We start from the raw sequence: 21,782 nt of genomic DNA on the forward strand, positions 1-21,782 counted from the left end.
GTTTCATAACCTCAATTCATTTCATTCAATCTCATGCCATAAACTTACCAATTCCTCAACTAAGCACATACCAAAACTTACCAAATTAACCAATTCACTTGGCCATTCATAGACATATCATATTGACCATAATGCATCACATAGTTTATAGCCATAATTCATTCTTATACATAAACAAGTCCAAGCCATATCACATGGCTAGATATGCACAATAAAAAACATATTCAAATACTTCTAGCCTATACATGCCATACTTCAATATTTACATTTTCAAGAGGTACCAAAATAGAGTTCGATAGTGTAGTGATAATCCTCGATGATCCCCGAGCGTTCGGTAGCTTCGATATCTATAAAATAGTTGAAAACACACACAAAGTAAGCTTTCAAAAGCTTAGTTAGCCATATACAAATAAATTTAACACATAACATCAATCTAGATCAATTCATTCATATAACTCAGGGAAAAATACATTCACATAGCCATATGTCTCTTATAGTTCATTCGATCATGATTCACATATATTTATATCATATCTTATTCTCATGGCAACTCATACTTATATCATATGTTAAAAAAGGTACATGTACTTACCTTTCATTCTCAAACATGGTATATAATTCAAACGTACCTGAATCGGATACACATTCAAATAGTCATCCAAGTAATCAAATATCAATGCCACTATCCCAGATAGGGTCTTACACGGAATCAAATACGATGCTGATGTCCCAGACATGGTCTTACATGTAAACATAACTCGATGCCAGCGTCCCAGATGTGGTCTTATATGAAATCACATATCGAAAATCCTATGTCATGACATATGTATCCTAACTATTCCTATGGTTCGTACGGGGCTTTTTGGACATCGTCACATTATCAGAACTTTCTCAATTTCAAATAATCAGCTTCAATAACCATTCACCACATTTCAATATCATTTTAAGCATGAATAAATTAATTCAAATACATTTATTTTTATATCGACTTACCTCGTATGGAAATCAAAGGAAACGAACAACTATTCAATGACTTTCATTTTCCTCTGATCAAATTTCGTTTTCTTTAGTTCTTGATCTAAACACATTCAAATTTGACTTATTCAATCTCACATTCATCCAAATCAATCCACAAACACATATTTAATGTATTTTATAAATTAGCCCTCACATTTTCACATTTTAACACTTCAGTCCCTAGGTTACAAAATCACAAAATACACATGATTTCCTTTTTCACATACTCGGCCGAATGTTCATAGTGTTCATATAAGCCCACATATTTCATTTATTTCACATTTTAGTCCCTCAAAATCTGATTTTTACAATTTAGCTCAACAAACTCCCTCAAAATCTAATTTTTACAATTTAGCTCAACAAACTCAAATTCATCAAAAATTCAAAGACAAAACATGTTAACCCAACACATATCTTTCATTTTTCATCCATTAACATCACAAATCTTAGAATTTCATTAATGGATAAACTCAAAATCATTACCAAATTCAGAAATTGAGACATGGGCTTAATAGATTACTAAGCAACAATCACAAAAACATAGAAATTATCAAAAATCGATCAAAAACACATACCTAATTGATGCTTGCAAGTGTCGATTGTTTGAAGACTTTAAAACCCTATTTTCCTTCTTCAATTTCGGCTAAATGAAGAATAATGGCCTTATTTTCATGCTTTTGTTTTATTAATCAACGTTATTAATTAGTTTACCATTTTACCCTTGCATTGAAACATTAATAAACCATTATATAATGTCCATCTAAGTCATTTAATGCATGCCACGGTTAAATAACCACATAAGGACCTCACAAATAATAACCAATATCAATTAGGCACACTTGACATATAGCATGTAACTTCTGCATTTTATACGATTAGGTCCTTTTTGCAAATTAAGCACACAAATGATAAAATTTTCATACGAAACTTTCACACATACTTAAACACATACTGTAATCATGGAAAAAATATTAAAATATTTTTTTAACTCGGATTTGTGGTCCCGAAAATACTATTCTAACTAGGGTCTAAACCAGGCTGTTACACACGGTGCTACTCACACAAACTGACGAGTATCCGCAACACATGCCAAATAACTCAGCCACCGGTAGGACATACGGACTAGCACCTAAATTACATAACCCCTAATGACATGTCATTCGTATCCTAATGTATTCCTAAGGTCCAACCGAGATTTCACACTTGTCGAATCATCGTCGAATATGTCCATAGGGTCGTAATCACAGTTTATACAATACCAAAGCATTAAAATACAAATATAACAATGCTTATTACATATGAACTTACCTCGAATGTAAAAATGACAAAGTAGATTGACTAATCCAACACCTTATTTTTTCCCCCATCTAAATCAGAATTTCACTTTTCTTGTTCTATATAATATCAAATTTAACTTATTTAGTCCAAAATACACATTATAGCAACTTTATACTTTTGCCCCTAATATTTCAACATTCTTACAATTTACTCATTATCTCATAAAAATACAAATTCATGCAATTCAACCTAAACCCATGCTAGCCAAATTTCAATTAGGTCCCTAGCAGCCCACAATTTTTATTTATTTTACAAATTAACCATGAATTTTACACATTTCACAATTTAATCCCTATTTGGACATTTTTCTAAAAATCACTTAACAAATGGTGTTTATCTAACACCAACCATACATTTTCTAACATCAAACATCAAAATACAAAAGTATTCATCAATCGCAAAACCATAAAATTTTAACAATTTTGCAAATTAGTCCCTAGGCTTGTAACACCCCTAGCCCGTATCTGTCGTCGGACTAGGGTTATGAGGCATTACCGAACATATCGAAACATTTTATAATCAATTCACAAATATCATCCACACATCATATCATCATAGTCAAACATCATTTCAAAGTCCCTTTCTTAGGTCATAGACCTTAAACATGCTTTAGAAAGGGGTCGGGACTAAATCGAGGACATACAAAATTTCTCAGAAACTTAACGAATTTTCAAAGTTACAGAGGTCACACGCCCATGTGATCAGGCCGTGTACCTCACACAGCATTAGACAAGCCTGTTTGTTTAAGTCGTGCCTAAACAGGGCATACATACTGACTTGTACCACACGGCCAGAGACATGCCCGTGTGCCTTGGTCATGGTCGAAACTGCCTTGGGCCACATGGCTAACCACATGTCCGTGTGTCTAGCCTGTGTACCTTTCGAAATGGCCACACATGCCCATGTGCCAAAGCTGTGTGCCTCACACGGCCACCAAACATGCCCACGTGTCTAGGCCGTGCTCGAGACTAACTTAAAATTTTAGGACTACCCCAGGGGACATGTAACACCCTTAACCCGTATCCGTCAATGGATTAGAGTTATGAGGCATTACTGATCAAAATACAGTTCATGCAAATATTCCTTATGATTTGCAATTCGAAATCTAGATCACATCAATGCTTATAACTCAATCAAATATCAAATCTTAAAAGTTTTAACATTTCGCAACATAGCACAAATAATACATAATCCAAAAATATATTTATATATATATTAAACAATTCATATATATACAGAACAAATAACTTATCAATAACTTCATTAATAAATATTAGACTTATTTTATGAAAGTCATGCGCATGCAAAAATTATACATCAATTGAAACAAATGTCATTTACCAATCTTCTTATTCATTTATGTGGTATTAATATATTAATCTATATAGAATTCATGGGTTATGTATATTTACACAAATTAAGAACAAGCATTCGGTTATATATATAAAACCCATCCCATTCTTTATCTACTCGGCTATCACAATTCATTTATATTTTTTTTATAACCTTACAAATAACCAAAGAATTTACACAGCCATGCACATATACTTATCAACCATAATATAAACACATATATGTACTTGTAAAGACATATAAAAGTTCATCTCACATGCCATGACCGAATACCTAAGCACACATATCCATTGTCAATAAACCAATCTTCTAATATTAATCAAAGGCCCAATATGTCTAACTCATCATGATAAATAAATTAAGTATCATACGCACCATTATATAGTTTAAAAGTGGACACCGAATTTACCTCATGTATAAATGTCTTAAATTTTTACTTAACAGATGCATAACATAGCTTAGCACAACTAACATCTAATATACACCATGTGGCCGAAGCACATGGCAACATCACAAACATTATATATATATTGGATACACTTTCAATATAGACTCAAATCAAGACCAAGTATATATATATATATAATATAGCCAATTCAATCATGCACATCCAAATTCAACAACCAACCTTGATACATGATCATGTAACACAATTTATGATCATTCATGGCACATGGCATAATAACCAAAATAAACTCAACCATAAATAAATCAAAACCGAATTCGAGCATAGAATATAAGCCATTTTCGCATGGCCTTAATACATAACCAAAGTTCATCATTTTAAGACACATTCCAGCCTATACATGCCATAGTTCGAGTCTAATTTATAAAGGTACCAAAATAGTAGATAGTGTGATGAACTTTGCTGACAGTTCCTGAGTTCGTACCTTGACTCCAAAATCTATAAAACAGAGTAAACAAGAACACACACAAAGTAAGCTATCATAGCTTACTAAGTCATAAGCAATTAAACAAACCAATGGTATAATCAACTCATTTAACTAAGCAAATTACATTATCAATATCAAGTTTAATCTTAAACTTACAAGTTTCATAAATAATGTATCTTTATACAAAACTTTTACCTTGGCCGAATGCTCACATGGTTAAGTTATCAAATTATTTTTCAACTTTCAAAAGCCAAAATGTCATTATAAAACCTAACACACACGCGTTTATATACATAGGCATATGAGTCAAGATATAATTTTATATACATACATTAATTATATAGCCAAATATACAAGATCATATATACACATATTTAAAAATCATTTCAACTAGGATCATACTTCTTGTTCACAAGGCCGAACACCCATGCCACATTCGCATATATACTTATATTCATATTACACATGTTTGTAACATATATCAAAATATTTACTCACCTTAATTCAAGTAGGTAACAAGCTAATCTATACCTGGTCACTTAGCTAACTCTACATATTTGTTCACCACTTATCGATGCCCGATGAACCATTCGGAATTGGATAGGGCACTCGGATGATCACACATATCGTACAATGCCAACGTCCCAGACGTGGTCTTACATGTAACCACAAATCGATACCACTGTCCCAGATAGGGTCTTACTCGCACACATATATCGGAATCACATATCGATGCATGGTCTTACTCGCTCACATATATCGGAATCCTGTGTCATGGCATATGTATCCTAACTATTCCTAAGGTTTATACGAGGCTTTCGGACTTTGTAACTCGGTCGAAACGAATTCAGAAATATAGTAGCCAAGCTTATTCATATTTACCCATAGCATATATAGATTCAAATAATTCATTTCAGCATGTATATTTAGCATTTAATTTAAATTAAGTACGTCTATTTGCTTATAAACTTACCTCGGACGATATAAAACGGAACAGGACAACTAGTCGACAACTTTCATTTTCCCTCAATCCAAATTCAATTTCATTGGTTCTTAATCTAAACATATTCAAATTAAGCTCATTCAAACACATTTTCTTTCAATTAGTCCAAAAACACATAAATGGGTAAATTACCATTTTACCCCTAACATTGACACTTTTTACAATTTAGTCCCTATTGCACAAAACACAAAATATACAAAATTTCAATATATCCATGTTTGGCAGAATATTCCTATTATTCGTACAAGTCCATACATTTCATTTATTTTGTTTTTAGTCCCTCTAATTATTATTTTTGCAATTTAGTCCTAATTCATCAAAATCATGAAAAACTCCAATACAAAACATGTTAATCTAAAACATATCTTTCATATTTCATCATTAAACAACAAAAATCACAAGCTTTCATCAATGGCATAACTCAAAATATTCATCAAAATCAAAAATTCAAGCATGGGTCTTGTAGATTACTTAGCAACGATATCAAAAACGTAAAAATTATCAAAAATGGAGCTAGAACTTACCTTGAATCAAGCTTGGAAGGTTGGCCGAACCTAGCTTCTTTTATTTCTTTTCTTTTGTTTTTGTTTTCGGTGGATGAACAAAAATGATAAACTTAATTTTAACTTATGTTTTATTATAACATATAATAACATTTTAATTAGTTACTGTTATACCCTTTATAATTAAATAACCATAACACATAATACAAGGGTACAACCGGCCATTACACATGATTATGGTTTATTTACAACATAAATCTTCAATTTAGAAAGCCACTAACAATTCGGCCCTTATGCTTTAAACTATCAAATTTCCAATTTACGTGATTAAGTCCTATTATTACATTGGACACTCAAACGACAAAATTAAATTACGAAAATTTCACAGATATAAGTTCACACAAAATAAACACAGAAAATAATTTTTAAATATTTTACTGACTCGGATTCGTGGTCCCGAAACCACTGTTCCAATTAGGGTCTAAATCGAGCTATTACAGGACACATGGCCGTGTAACATAACCATGTGTCGCACACGGCTGAGACACATGCCCATGTCTATGTCCGTGTGGACAAAAATAGACTATTTGCAAAGCTAATTTTCCACCCTTAATGATCATCCCTACAAATCCAAAATCAAAGCACAATTCATGACCAAATAGTAACCAAAATCATACTCAAACATGCATAATTCAATCCACAATGTCACCAATCAATTTCATTCTTATTATCCAAACCAAAACATACCAAACTCATTCATTCATACATGTCATTATTCCAATTTTATCGAATCCGTTCTCATATCAAAATTATACCATTTCCATAACTAATTCACATAACTAACTTACCAAATTGACTATTTCTCACTAGGCCATTTATGCACATCAACACATACCATTTCTTAACACAACTTATATACCAAAAACCACACCAAATAGCAACTTTAATCTAGCCATATCACATGGCTTGATCTACACTTCACAAATCATATTCAAGTACTTCTAGCTTATACATGCCATACTTCAATATTCACATTTTCAAAAGGTACCAAAATAGGGTTCGATAGTGTGGTGATGATCCTTGACGATCCTCGAGCTTCTGGTAGCTTCGATATCTACAAAACAATTTTAAACACACACAAAGTAAGCTTTCAAAAGCTTAGTAAGCCATAAAAAAATAAACTTATCACTTAACACAATTCTAAACCAATTCATTCATGTAGCTCATGGCAAACTACAAACACATATCCATATGTCTCATACAACTCATTTGATCATGATTCACTTACATATAACACATCTCATTCTCATGATAATTCATACATTTATCATATGTCTACAAATGTACATATACTTATCTTTCATTCTCAAACATGATATACATTTCAAACGTACCTGAATTAGAATACACATTCACATAGTCATTTGTTTCTCGGAGTGCCCGTTGAACCATACGGAATCAAATAGGATATGTGGATAGCTCGGAAAGCTGGTACAATGCCAACGTCCCAGACCTAGTTTTACATGTAATCAAATATCGATGCCACTATCCCAGACAGGGTCTTACACGAAATCAAATACGATGCCGATGTCCCAGACATGGCCTTACACGTAAATCTCAAATCGATGCCAACACCCCAGATGTGGTCTTACATGATAACATAACTATGACATGACATATGTATCCTAACTATTCCTATGGTTCATACAGGACTTTTCAAACGTCGTCACATAATTGGAACTTTCTCGAATTTCTCATATTCAACTCAAATAGCCATTGATCATTATTCAATAGCATATAAGCAATAATAATTCAATTAAAAACACATTTATTTGTATATTGACTTACCTTGTACAGGAATGAATGGAAATGAATGGAAACGAATGGCTATTCAACTACTTTCGATTTTCCCCGATCTAATTTCGTTTTCTTTGGTTCTTGATTTATACACATTCAAATTTAACTCTTTTATTCAAAAAATCATTCAATTCAATCCATATGCACATATTTAGGGCATTTTATAATATAGCCCTCACATCTTCACTTTTTAACACTTTAGTCCCTAATTCATAAAATCACAAAATACACATAATTTCATATTACACATGCTAGGCCGAATTTTCCTCTAGCCCATATAAGCCCATATATTTCATTTGTTTCACATTTTAGTCCCTCAAAATTTCATTTTCACAATTTAGCCCAAATTACTCAAATTTATCAAAAATTCAAATACAAAACATATTAATCAAACACACGCCTTTCATTTTCATCAATTAACATCACAAAGTTCATAATTTCATCAATGGCTCAACTCAAAATCATCATCAATTCTAGAAATTGAGACATGGGCTAGATAAAACACTAAGAAACAATCACAAAAACATAGAAATCATCGAAAACGGATCAAAACACAGACTTAAATTATCCTTGACAATGGCTGAATGAACAAAGCTTTAAAACTCTTTCTTTTCTTCTATTTACAGTATGAAAAAATGAACAAAATGGCCACATTTTTGTTTTATTTTTAATTAATACATGATAATACATCAATTACCATTTTATCCATGATTAATAAACATATAAAACATTAACATTAAGGCCATTAATGTCCACTCACCATGTAAATGGTATTTTAACAACATAAGGACCCCTCATTTAAAGAGACATAACAATTTAGTACTTTAACAAATAGCAAGTCACTTTCGCACTTTACACGATTAGGTCCTTTTTTCTAAATTAAGCACACAAACGATCAAATTTTTATACAAAACTTTCACACATATTAATTCACATATTATAAGCACGAAAAATAATATTAAAATATTTTTTTGACTCAAATTTATGGTCCCAAAACCACTATTTCGACTAGGGTCAAAACTAGGCTGTTACAAGGCTAGCTAGATTAAGCTGCAACGATCTCAAAAGCCTAGAAATCATTAAAAACGAGACAAAAATCACTCACAAATTGCATACACAAGCTTGGTTGAACCCTAGCTTCAAAAATGGCCAATCTTTCTTTGTGAAATAGGTTGAAGAAGAAATAAAATGATGGTAACTTTGTTTTACTTATTTTTAATTATCATTAATTACCAAATTACTTAATGAACTTTTAAAATTATTAAAATTTTCACTTATACCAAGGCATGTACATCCACTATCAACATAAATGGTCTAATTACTAATTAAGGACTTCACTTTAATATTCCATAGTTATTAGAAACTTTTACCTAATAGAACACAAGTTTTACAGTTTACATGATTTAGTCCTTTTTATCAAATTAAACACTCAAACTATAAAATTTCTTAACGAAATTTTGACACAATTATTTTATCATACTCTAAACATTAAAATAATAATAAAATAATTATTTTGACTTCAGATTTTTGGTACCGAAATCACTGTTCCGATTTGACTAAAAATGGGATGTTATAACTCTCTCCCCTTAGGAATTTTCGTCCTTGAAAATCTTACCAGAAAATAGGTTAGGATATTGTTTTCTCATAGCTTCCCCAGGTTCCCACGTAGCCTCTTCAACTCTGTTTCGTTGCCAAAAAACTTTCACCAAAGCTATACGTTTATTTCTAAACTCTTTAACTTCTCAAGCTAAAATTCTAATTGGTTCTTCGTTATACGCCATATCAGGTTGAATTTCTATCCCTATCGGAGAAATTACGTGTGTTGGATCTTATCTATATCAACGCAACATCGAAACGTGAAACACATTGTGGATCTTTTCTAACTCTGATGGTAAAGCTAGCTGATATGCCACTGGCCCTATTCTTTCTATAATCTCATACGAACCAATAAATCGCGGACTCAATTTGCCTTTGCAACCAAATCGAAGCATTTTAGTCCATGGAGATACTTTCAAGAATACTCTATCACCGATCTGAAATTCAATGTCTTTACATTTCAAATCCGCATACAATTTTTGTCGATCTGAAGCTGCTTTCAAACTATCATGAATTACTTTCACTTTATCTTCAGTCTCTCTAATCAAATCAACCCTGTGAATCTTTTTCTCGCTAAGTTCGGTCTAGTACAATAGAGTTCGACATTTACGACCATACAATGCTTTATATGATGCCATCTTTATGCTTGATTGAAAACTATTGTTATATACGAATTCAACCAATGGAAAATATTTCTCCTAGTTACCTTCAAACTCTAAAACACAACAATGAAGCATATCTTCAAGAATCTAAATTACTCTCTTAGACTGACCGTTGGTTTGGGATGAAATGCGGTACTAAAATGCAACCGCGTACCCAAAGATTCTTGTAATTTCTTCCAAAATAGAAATGTAAACCTCGGATCTCTATCCGAAATAATAGAAACTAGCACCCCGTGCAATATAACAATCTCAGAAGTGTACAACTCAGCTAATCTCTCAAGCGAATAGTCTCTACATACCGGATTGAAATGTGCGGACTTCGTCAGTCAATCAATGAAACCCGAATACAAGGGTAAACCTGTACAAAATCCATTGTAGCTCTATCCCATTTCCACTCTGGTATCATTACAGGCTGTAGTAATCCCGAAGGCTCTTGATGTTCAGCTTGAACTTGTTGACAAGCCAAGCATCTTGACACAAACTCTGATCATTTCATGCCTGACCACCAATATAATTGTTTGAAATCATTATATATTTTAGTACTCCCCAGATGAAGAGATAAACAACCACTGTGTGTTTCGTGTATAATTTTTTGAATAAGCTCAGAATTCTTTGCTACACAAACCTTGGAACATTAAACAATCATCAGATTTAATTTGATAGTCTAAATCACTAGTCAACTCGCATTGTACTCTTTTAGCCTACAACTCATTGTCACACTTTTCAGTTTTAGAAATTTGTTGAAGAAATAATGGTTTAGCTTTTAATTCAGCCAAAATCGAACCATCATTGGATAAGGTTAACTGCATGTTCATCACTTGCAAAGCAAATAAATATTTTCTACTCAAAGCATCCGCGACTACATTCGCTTTCCTCGAATGATAATCGATAACCAGTTCATAGTCTTTCAACAACTCGAGCCATCTTCGTTGTCTCAAATTCAAATATTTTTGAGTCGTTATATACTTCAAGCTCTTGTGATCGATAAAGATATGACACTTTTCACCGTATAAATGATGTCACCAAATTTTTAATGCAAACACAATAGCTGTCGACTCTAAATCATGCGCTGGATAATTCTTTTCATGCGGCTTCAACTGTTTAGAAGCATAAGCTATCAATTTACCCTCTTGCATCAAAACACAACCCAAACCATTCAATGACGAATCACTGAAAATGACAAACTCTTTACCCTACTCAGACTAAACCAAAACTAGTGCCTTAGTTAACAATGCTTTCAACTGTTCAAAACTCTGTTAACATTTCTCAGACCACTCGAATTTCACATCTTTCTGTTGCACTTTAGCCTTCGGTGTAGCAATCATCGAGAATCCTTTAACAAAATGCCAATAATAGCTAGCTAGTCTTAAAAAGCTTCAGACTTCTAACACATTTCTTGGCAGTTTCCAGTCAACAACTGTAGAAATCTTGCTCGGATCAATTTGAATACCTTCTGTCGGAACAATATGCCCTAAAAATCCAACCTCTCGGAGTTAAAACTCACATTTGCTGAATTTAGTGAACAGTTGCTTATCTCTCAAGGTTTGTAATACAATTGTTAAATGTTCAGCATGCTTAGACTCATCTCGGGAATAAATCAGAATGTCGTCAATGAATACAACAACAAATCTGTCCAAATACAGTCTAAAGATCTGATTATCAAATCCATAAAAACTGCAGGAGCCTTAGTTAATCTGAAAGGCATAATAAGGAACTTATAATACCCGTACCTTATTCTGAACGCAGTCTTCAGCACATCTGAATCTTTAACTCGTAACTGATATTAACCAGATCTCAAGTCAATCTTCAAAAACACTGTTGCTCTTTTCAATAGGTCGAACAAATCATAATTCTCAGAAAAGGATACTTATTTTTTACTGTAACCTTGTTGAGCTGACAATAATTAATACAAAGTCCCATTAATTCATCTTTCTTCTTTACGAACAACACTAGTGCACCCCGAGGCGAAAAACTAGGTTGCGCAAAACCTCTAACTCTTGCAACTAAGCTTTTAATTCTTTCAGTTCTTTCGGAGCCATTCTATACAGAGCTATCGATATCGGTGATGTTCCCAGCACTAATTCAATAGCAAACTCAACCTTTCTAATTGGTGGCAATCCTGGTAACTCTTCTGCGAACACATCCGGATACTCACAAACCATTGGTACTAATTCAATATTTGATTCAAACACTTTTGTATCCATTACATACGCAAGGTAACCATCACAACCCTTTCTCACATATTTCTGAGCTGACATCGACGAAATCACAACCCTTTGGCTGATGTATTTATTTCTGAACTTAGTTTGGAAGAATTCCCAGGTGACTTTTTCTCTTGGTACTACAAATACCAAAGTGTTCCACCACTGATATGCAGTGTCCCTCGGAAGTGATACAACATATTTTACACATTCAGCTGGTGTGTAATAAAGTTCATCAAATACCAAAATCGTATTTTCAAGCCAAAACTTAGCTCTTTTAGGATCGTCATCAACAGTAGCTCTAAACTCTTCAGCCCCATATTTTGAATTTTATCAACTGGTGGCTTATTCAATCGTAAAAGTTCCACACCTTGAGGAGCTACGAGAACCATCTGGGGATTAAGTAGGGGTGGAGGTTGCTAAGCAGTCGGGTTTGTTCGACCAAACTCCATAAACTAGCTGTTCATCATCTAGAAGAAGGCTTCTTTGGCCTCTCCTCCCTGAATACCTGATACGAGTCTTGACTCAGATTGTGCTACTCCATGAACGGAGGCTGGTGCATTACTTTCAACATCATCAATTACATCTCGATTAGGATCCATTACTATAAGAAAACACGATTTAAGATGTCAAAAGATGTCACACTATAACAGTCTAATGTAGAACCTAGTAGGAACAATGGTTTCGGGACCATAAATCTGAGTTAGAAAAATATTTTAATATTATTTTTCATGCTTATAATATATGAATTGATATCTGTGAAAGTTTCGTGTCAAAATTTGATCGTTTGTGTGTTTAATTTAGAAAAAGGACCTAATCGTATAAAATGTAAAAGTTGCATGTTATATGTTAAAAGTACCTATTTGCTATGGCTTTTTAATTGTAAGGTCCTTATGTTGCTATTATGCCATTGAAAGTATGAGTGGACATTTATGGCCTTAATGTTAATGTTTTATATGTTATTTCATTACGGGTAAAATTGGTATTTGGTTAATATGATAATTAAAATAAAACAAAGGCATGAAATTAATCCATTATCATTCATCTTTGGCCGAATATATCAAAGAAAAAGAAAGGAAAATTTAGTAGTCTTTCAAGCCCATGCTTTAATTTCTGAATTGATTATGATTTTAAGATGTGCCATTGTCGATAATGTGAGTTTTATAAAGTCAGATTGTAACACCCCAAACCCGGCCAGACGTTATGGCCAAATTTGACGTGCCACATCGGAGTTAAAAATCGAGTTTCGTTTTAGAGTTTTTAAAAGCCATATGTTTTCTTTGAGTTAACAAAGTGTATGGAAGCTAAGCACCGGTAGGTATCCGAGGCGGAGGAGGTGAGCCATGAAGGTCGCTTAAGTACCAAGCTCTTTAATTGGATCCAATCCTAGACATGCCCACAACCATAGCCACACTTTGTCATTTCGAGTTTAAATTCGTTTAAGTGGACGTCTTTGATTAACCGATGAATCGTGGTGTTGAGATAATTTGAAAACAAGTATCATTTTGAAAACACGTCCTAAGTCTAGCCCATTTGAATAATAATTAACCAATTTTAAAGTTATTAAAATTAAAATAATCCGAAAAGAAATAAAAGAAAAGTTAAAATTGGCCTTATTACAACCCAAAAATAAATAATAGTTAAAGGAAATTAAACGAAACCAACACTTTATTTAAAGCCCAAGACAATCACCGTGGCCACTCTGAATCCCTCCGCCCAAGTCCCCACATCAAGGCTCACCGCAAGGTTATGGAAAGGGGGTGAGTTTGGAAACTCATGTGCAACAAGCCCTTTCGAGCCAAAAACAATAACGACTGTTGGGTCTAAGCCCAAATCCAATCTCAATCATGCATTTGGTCAGTAGCCCTTTTCATATTTCATATTTCATATCATTGGGTCAAGCCTTTTCATATTTCATATTATTGGTCAAGCCTTTATCAGAAACAGTATGGCCCTTAGGCCCATTTCAATGTCACATATAATTTCAATGAAAGAATGCAACCCATTTGGGGAGACTACTCAACCCACCATCCGCTACTCTCCACCCGTACCAACCAACACACCATGTGGGATTAACTCGACCCACCCCGCCAAACTCTCCATCGGCAAAGATAGTTGCTTTATCATATAACCGAGGCCTAGCCTCTTTTAATAATCGGGCAAAAGCCCTTTCAATAATCGGGGCATAAGCCCTTTTATAATCGGGGCATAAGCCCTTTTGATAAGCGGGGCATAAGCCCTTTTGATAATCGGGGCATAAGCCCTTTTCACTTCCTCCATCCATATAAAACCCAACCCAATGCATTTATGATTACCTCATGTGCATATCATACATATCATGTGCATATCATACATTTCATGTGCATATCATACATACCATATTTATCAAAATCCCATGTATTAAAATCATACATAAACCCTAGGGGTATAATGGTCATTTTCACCTAGGGGCAAACGGTCATTTTCATATTATAAGGGTAATCTCGTAATTTTACCAAAATTAGGGTTTCCATGTTCATTAACGATTACTAACAATCCATGGGTGCAAACCGTGATTACGGCCCATTTTAGCGAAATCGAGTTATTGGGCTTAAAACCCTAATGGGCCCTACTTAGCCAATTCATCGTCTAGGCCCACTTAGCCTATATTCCATAACGGTTTTAACGGTCTTATCATGCAATTTAACGATTTCGTTTTCTACCAATTTTACCCAAATGGGCCCGAAAGCCCAATGGGCCCCACTTGACCCCTCGAGGCCCAACTTACCAAGAACGCCAAAAATCACATTCTTACCGTTTCCATCGTTCTCGATCACCGTCTCATTGATTCTAACTAACTAGTGAGTGTTCGCTTGCTCACAAGTCCTCGAAATGCCGAATTTCAAAGATTTCGCTTTTCGCATTTTATCGCTTTAAGCTATGAAAGGGTTCGTTACACACCTGATTTGCGATATTCCTTGACGAGATCTCGTACACGATTTCTCCTATAATCAATTGTTAAATAAATCAGCTCGCAATAATTGAACCAAATTAAGAACTTTCCAATATTAACACTTACACATTCGGCCACCATCCATAATGGCCTTAGGCACCTTACCTTTGTCGCGATTGATGACTAGGCCTAGCTACTCCGGTGATCCAAGCTACTCCAAATCGACACTACACCTTGCTGCTCCTTCAATAAATAAACCAAAAATATTAAAAGAAGACCCCATAGAGTCTATGCCCATATTCGGTCATCTCCCTAAACTTGGAGTTTCGGCTTTTGGCCAAAGCTACACTAGGAATTGTTTAGAGTTTGAACACTTACCACAGTCTTTCTCCTCTTGAATCCGGATGTCTAAAAGGTAAAGGAACTGAACGCCAACTATTGAAAGGTTGCTGGTCACAAAGAATCGGCACCCCCTATCTTCACTGATTCGGCTTTTTGTGGCACTTCGGCAAAAATAGAGATAAGGGAAAACAATTGTGAATGAAAAGAAATAGTGGGCTGATTTGAAAGAAAGAAAAAGGAAGAAAATTGAGTAGAAGGGAGGTAGATTCGGCTGGAAAAGAAAGAGAGAAAAAGCTACACACGAAAGAACAAAATCGGCATAACTAAGACCCTAATGCCGAAATTACTAACCTAATACCCCTCTCCAGAAAATCCCCTCTCCAAACTCCATTATTCGCCAACTCTATCTCCATATCACATCCCTAAAATCTCTCCCTTATCCTCCTTAATTTATGCATTTGACTTGATCCAACTCTCCTCTTACAGAATCCACTTAAGTTCCAACACTTACCCTTCCCGCACACAAAAATAAATACTCTTATTTGCCAACACAGAATCGAACCTGTGTCTTCCTCTATGCCCACACGCCACCTTTTAGGAGCTTAGTGGCGCCACCCTTTCCACTCTACCAAAGCTCTTTTTGTGATACACTTTACCCACAACTTAATATAAGGGCACCTAGCCGAACCCCTAACTCCTAAGTCCAAAATTTAAAATTCCACGGGTTTTGGCCAACTCATGGGCCTTCCATAAGCCCATTTACATACCCAAATTATGAATTCCATCATCACCTACCAAATTTTAGAAATTTACTTAAAATATCAGAATCGCGAAAAACCCGAAAATCGGGATGTTACAACTCTACCTTCCTTAAAGAAATTTCGCCTCGAAATTTACTCGGTCCAAACAGTTGAGGGTATCACGACGCATTGCCTCTTCGGTCTCCCAAGTAGCTTATTCCTTGCCATGGTTCCTCCAAAGTACCTTCACCAACGGATGACCTCCTTCTCAACACCTTGACATCACGATCAAGTATTTGCACAGTTCCTCTTCAAAGGTCAAATCCGACAAGACCTCAATTTACATGAATCGCACGATATGAGTTGGGTAAGAACGATATCGCCTTAGCATGGACACATGGAAGACATCGTGAATGCGATCCAGTTCTGGAGGTAACTCTAGTTGATAAGCCACCGGCCCTATCCACTTAATGATTCGATAAGGTCCAATAAACCGTGGGCTCAACTTACCCTTCTTACCAAATCTCAAGATCTTCTTCCAAGGCGAAACTTTCAAAAGACCATGTCTCCTACCGATATCCAATATCCTTACGCTTCAGATCGGCATAAGACTTTTGTCGATCCGCCGCCTCTTTAACCTCTTCCGATTACCTTAATCTTGTCTTCAGATTCGCTACCAACTCGGTCCAAGTATTTGCCTTTCCCCAATTCGCCCAACAAGTAGGCGAGCGACACCTTCGCCCATATAGTGCCTCATATGGAGCCATCTCAATACTTGCTTGATAACTATTGTTATATCATAAACTCCGCTAAAGGCAAATGGTCCTCCCAGCTGCCTTTAAACTCAATAGCACAACCCCTCAACATATCCTCTAAAATCTGAATAACCCTCTCGATCGCCCATCCAACCGAGGGTGAAAAGCGTCATGAAATCCAATCGCGTTCCCAATGCCTCATGCAACTTCGCCAAAATCGAGATGTAAACCTTGGGTCTCGATCGAAATTATCGACATGGCACACCATGCAACCGTACTATTTCCGCCACATACAATCGGCCAACTTCAAGTGAGTAATCGGTTCGCATGGTATGAAATGAGCAGATTTCGTGAGTCTATCCACAATCACCCAAATCGAATCCTTCTTGGAAGGTGTCAACGGCAACCCACTTACAAAGTCCATAGTTACCCTTTCCCACTTCCAAAGTGGTATCTTTACCTACTGTAATAATCCGAAGGTAGTTGATGCTCGGCCTTCACTTGTTGACATGTCAAACATCTCCCAACAAATTCGGTCACTTCGCTAAGCCCGGGCCACCAATATTGCTCTCGCAAGTCTCGATACAACTTACTCCCTCCCGGATGCATAGCACAAGGTCCATTATGTGCCTCTTTCAAAATCATCAATCTCAAATCGGAGTTATTCGGCATACAAATTCTCCCTCGAAAACAAAGAATTCCCTCACTGTTTAACCCAAAGTCAGGATTCTCCCCCTTCTCAACTTGCTGAAACCGAGCAACCAACGACTCATCCTCCAACTGCTGCTTTTAATCTGTTCTACCCAAGTTGGTCTCACTGTAACTCGCCAACAAACTCCCGTCGTCATACAAACTTAGACGAGCAAACATCGCCTTTAATTCCGCCACGACCCTTCGACTTAACGCATCACCACGACATTCGCCTTACAGGTGGTACTCAATCGAACAGTCATAGTCCTTTAACAACTCTATCCACCTTCACGCCTAAGATTCAGCTCCTTTTGAGTCGCAAGTACTTAAGACTCTTGTGATCCGTATAGATGATGCATTTCTCTCCATACGTAATGCCTCCATATCTTAAGTGCAAAGATTACCGCCAATTCCAAGTCATGCGTAGGTAGTTCACCTCATGTGGCTTAAGTCGTCGTGAAGCATAAGCGACCACTTTACCCTCTTGCATCAACACGCAGCCCAAACCTACATGTGACGCATCGCTGTACACCGTGAAATGCTTACCAGACTCTGGCTGAATCAAAACTAGCGCTTCCGTCAAAACCTTCTTCAACTTCTCAAAAGCCTCTTGCTGCTTATCTGTCCAAACAAAAGGTGCTCCCTTCCTTATATGTTTCGTTAACGGTGCTGCCATCACAGAAAATCCTTCCACGAATCTCCGATAATAACCTACCAACCCCAGAAAACTTCGAATTTCTGTTACCGACTTCGGTGGCTTCCATTCCAAAATGGCTTCAATCTTTCGAGGGTCCACCTTAATCCCTTCAGCAGACACAACATGCCCCAAGAAGGTAACTTCCTTCAGCCAAAACTCGCACTTACAAAACTTTGCATAAAGTTGCTTCTCCCTTAACACTTGCAGCACTACACGAAGATGCTCATCATGCTTTCTTCCGTTCCGAATACACCAAGATATCATCAATAAAAACGACTACGAACCGATCCAAGTATGGTGGAATACCCGATTCATCAAATCCATAAATGCCGCGGTGCATTAGTCAACCCAAATGGCATTACCGTAAACTCGTAATGTCCGTGACGAGTCCCTGAACGCCGTCTTATAAATATCCCCTCTTTAACTCTTAATTGATTATATCCAATCGAAGGTCGATCTTAGAAAACACCGAGGCTCCTTTTAATTGGTCGAACAGATCATTGATTCTTGGTAACGGATACTTGTTCTTGATAGTCAGCTTATTCAACTGCCGATAGTCAATACACATTCGCATAGTCCCATCTTTCTTCTTTACGAACAGCCCCGGTGCACCCCACGGAGAAACACTTGGTCTTATAAACCCTCTATCCAGCAGCTCTTAAATCTGAGCGTTCAATTCTACCAACTCCTTTGGTGCCATCCGATAAGGCGCAATGGACACAGGAGCTGTTCCAGGTAGTAAGTCGATTCCAAACTCGACTTCTCTGTTCGGGGGTAATCCAGGAAGTTCATCTGGGAATACCTCCTGAAATTCCTTAATAGTCCTAACCGACTCCACCGTTATCTCCTCAAGTCCCGTTTCACTTACAAAGGCCAAGTACGCCTCACAACCTTTCCGGATCAACTTCTCGGCTCTTAACGCAAAACAACATTGGATAAATAATCCTTCGTTCCCCTATGACCATTATCTCCTCATCTTCGACGTTCTTAGTACCATCCTCTTTGCAAAGCACAATCCAACGTCGCCTTGTGCTTAGCTAACCAATCCATTCCCAAAATAAGATCAAAATCCCGAAATGGCGGCTCCATCAAATCTCCTTCAAAGATTTTATCTTGTGTCACTAATCTGATCGCCTAAAAATTTTATCTACCTTAACCGAATGTCCCAATGGACTTATTATCGATACCCCACTCACGGTCTTCTCGGGAAGCACATCCAAAGCCCCGATACATCACAAGCAACATACGAGTGGGTGGAACCCACATCAATCAAAGCGATGTAAGGCATGCTATGAATGAAGAACGTATCAGTTATAACATCGAGCGCCACCCTCCTCACGACGTCGTGCAAAGATAAACCAACGCCGGTTGTCGAGCTTCAAGATGTCCAAGACCTCCGCCAAGTGCCCCACGCCCTCGTCCATTACCATTGCCACCTCTACCTTGCCCCGACCCTCTGTGGTGGTGGTCCTCCTCGCCGTGGTTGGACATCCCTTTGCTCTGCCGCTAGCTCTCGAATGTCCTCCGAGGACACTCTCGAACTTATGCTCCTTTGACCCACATCGAAAACATGCTCCATTCGTTTCAAGACTCCCCATATGCACCCTACCACAGTCCCTGCAAGCTCATGCCTATAAGTATTTATTGAACCGCCGAACCGGTTCCTCCATCCTTGCTCTTTTAACACTTGATTCGTGGCACTCGAGGGTCCAAATCCTCTTGAATCTGGGTCTATCCTTCTCACGATTCTCATCACTCACTCGGCTTCACCTCCTCACTATCTTAGCCTTTTCTACCAAAGCAAAGCAAAACCACGCTCCCTCTATGGAGCTATCAATATCCTAAGCTCATCGCGGAGACCATCCTCGAAGCGGACACTGCGCTCATATTGATTGCCACTATACCACTAGCATATCGACTCAAACCTCAAAATTTCGCCTCATACTGCTACTGATCTTATCACCTTGAGTCGATTCAAGAATTCCTTTCGACGAGCATCCACATAGCTTGCTCCAACATACCTCCCTTTAAAGGCGCTTTGAACAATTCCTGTGTTACTTGCTCAATTGGGGTACTCTCCTTACGGTGATCCACCATCGGTATGCCTCGTCACGTAGCGGCGACACGCTCCTTTCACTTTTGCTCCACCGAGCGATCTAGGTCGTCCATGATCCGCTCTGTTGCCTCCACCAATATTCTACCACATTCGGGCCACTCGAGATACCCCTAAATACCTCGCTCGTTGGTCTTGAGTCGCCCGATATAGACCCCTATTCACCATCCCAAGACTAGCTCCACCACTCTTTCTAAAACCCTTAACATGGCTTGGGATAAAGCGTCATCCCATGACCCGATCATAAGACCCATCTCCGTTGCTTATGACACGGTGGCTCCTCGGTTGGCCTATGTCCCGAGGATGAAGATTCACTTGCACCCTTCGCGACCACGTCCGCGGCCTCGCCCACGAGCTCCTCTAGTATTCATATCGAATTATCGATTTATTTAATTTTATGAAATTAGTATAACGTTCCACTATTTATTAAGAAAATGTCTTATGTACATATAGCAGTTCAAGGATTGTTTTCGTATCATCATAGCCTAGCTACGCCTCATTCCTACTGCTTACTGACTCTACCCTAGCTAAGGTATCATAGTAGGGTCTCAAAGACTATTCATAATATCATATCAATATCATATATTGTAAGGAAAATATACTTGCAGACTTGGTGCCGGGATTCAATCGCCACTTCTTTCTCCAAAAAACCATGTTTTTGATTATCGAAAATAGAAATTGAAAACTTTGATTTGAAAACTCCCTTTATTTTGAACTCTTGATTAAAACAGAAAGACTGGTACCTTTTTAACATATATTTTCCGCAAAACATCTTTAAAATGCACTTTTCAGAAACCATTTCCAAAAATACCCTTCTTAGGCCTAAGTTTCCGAAAACATTTTTTGACCCGATCCACAGCCGAGTTGTTGCAACCTAGGCTCTGATACCACTAAATGTAACACCCCAAACTCGGCCCAGACGTTATGGCCAAATTTGACGTGCCACATCGGAGTTAAAAATCTGAGTTTCGTTTTAGAGTTTTTAAAAGCCATATTTTCTTTGAGTTAACAAAGTGTATGGAAGCTAAGCACCGTGTAGGTATCCGAGGCGGAGGAGGTGAGCCATGAAGGTCGCTAAGTACCAAGCTCT

The sequence above is a fragment of the Gossypium arboreum genome, chromosome 12 (assembly GCF_025698485.1).
Source record: "Gossypium arboreum isolate Shixiya-1 chromosome 12, ASM2569848v2, whole genome shotgun sequence".
In the NCBI taxonomy this organism is placed as follows: domain Eukaryota; kingdom Viridiplantae; phylum Streptophyta; class Magnoliopsida; order Malvales; family Malvaceae; genus Gossypium; species Gossypium arboreum.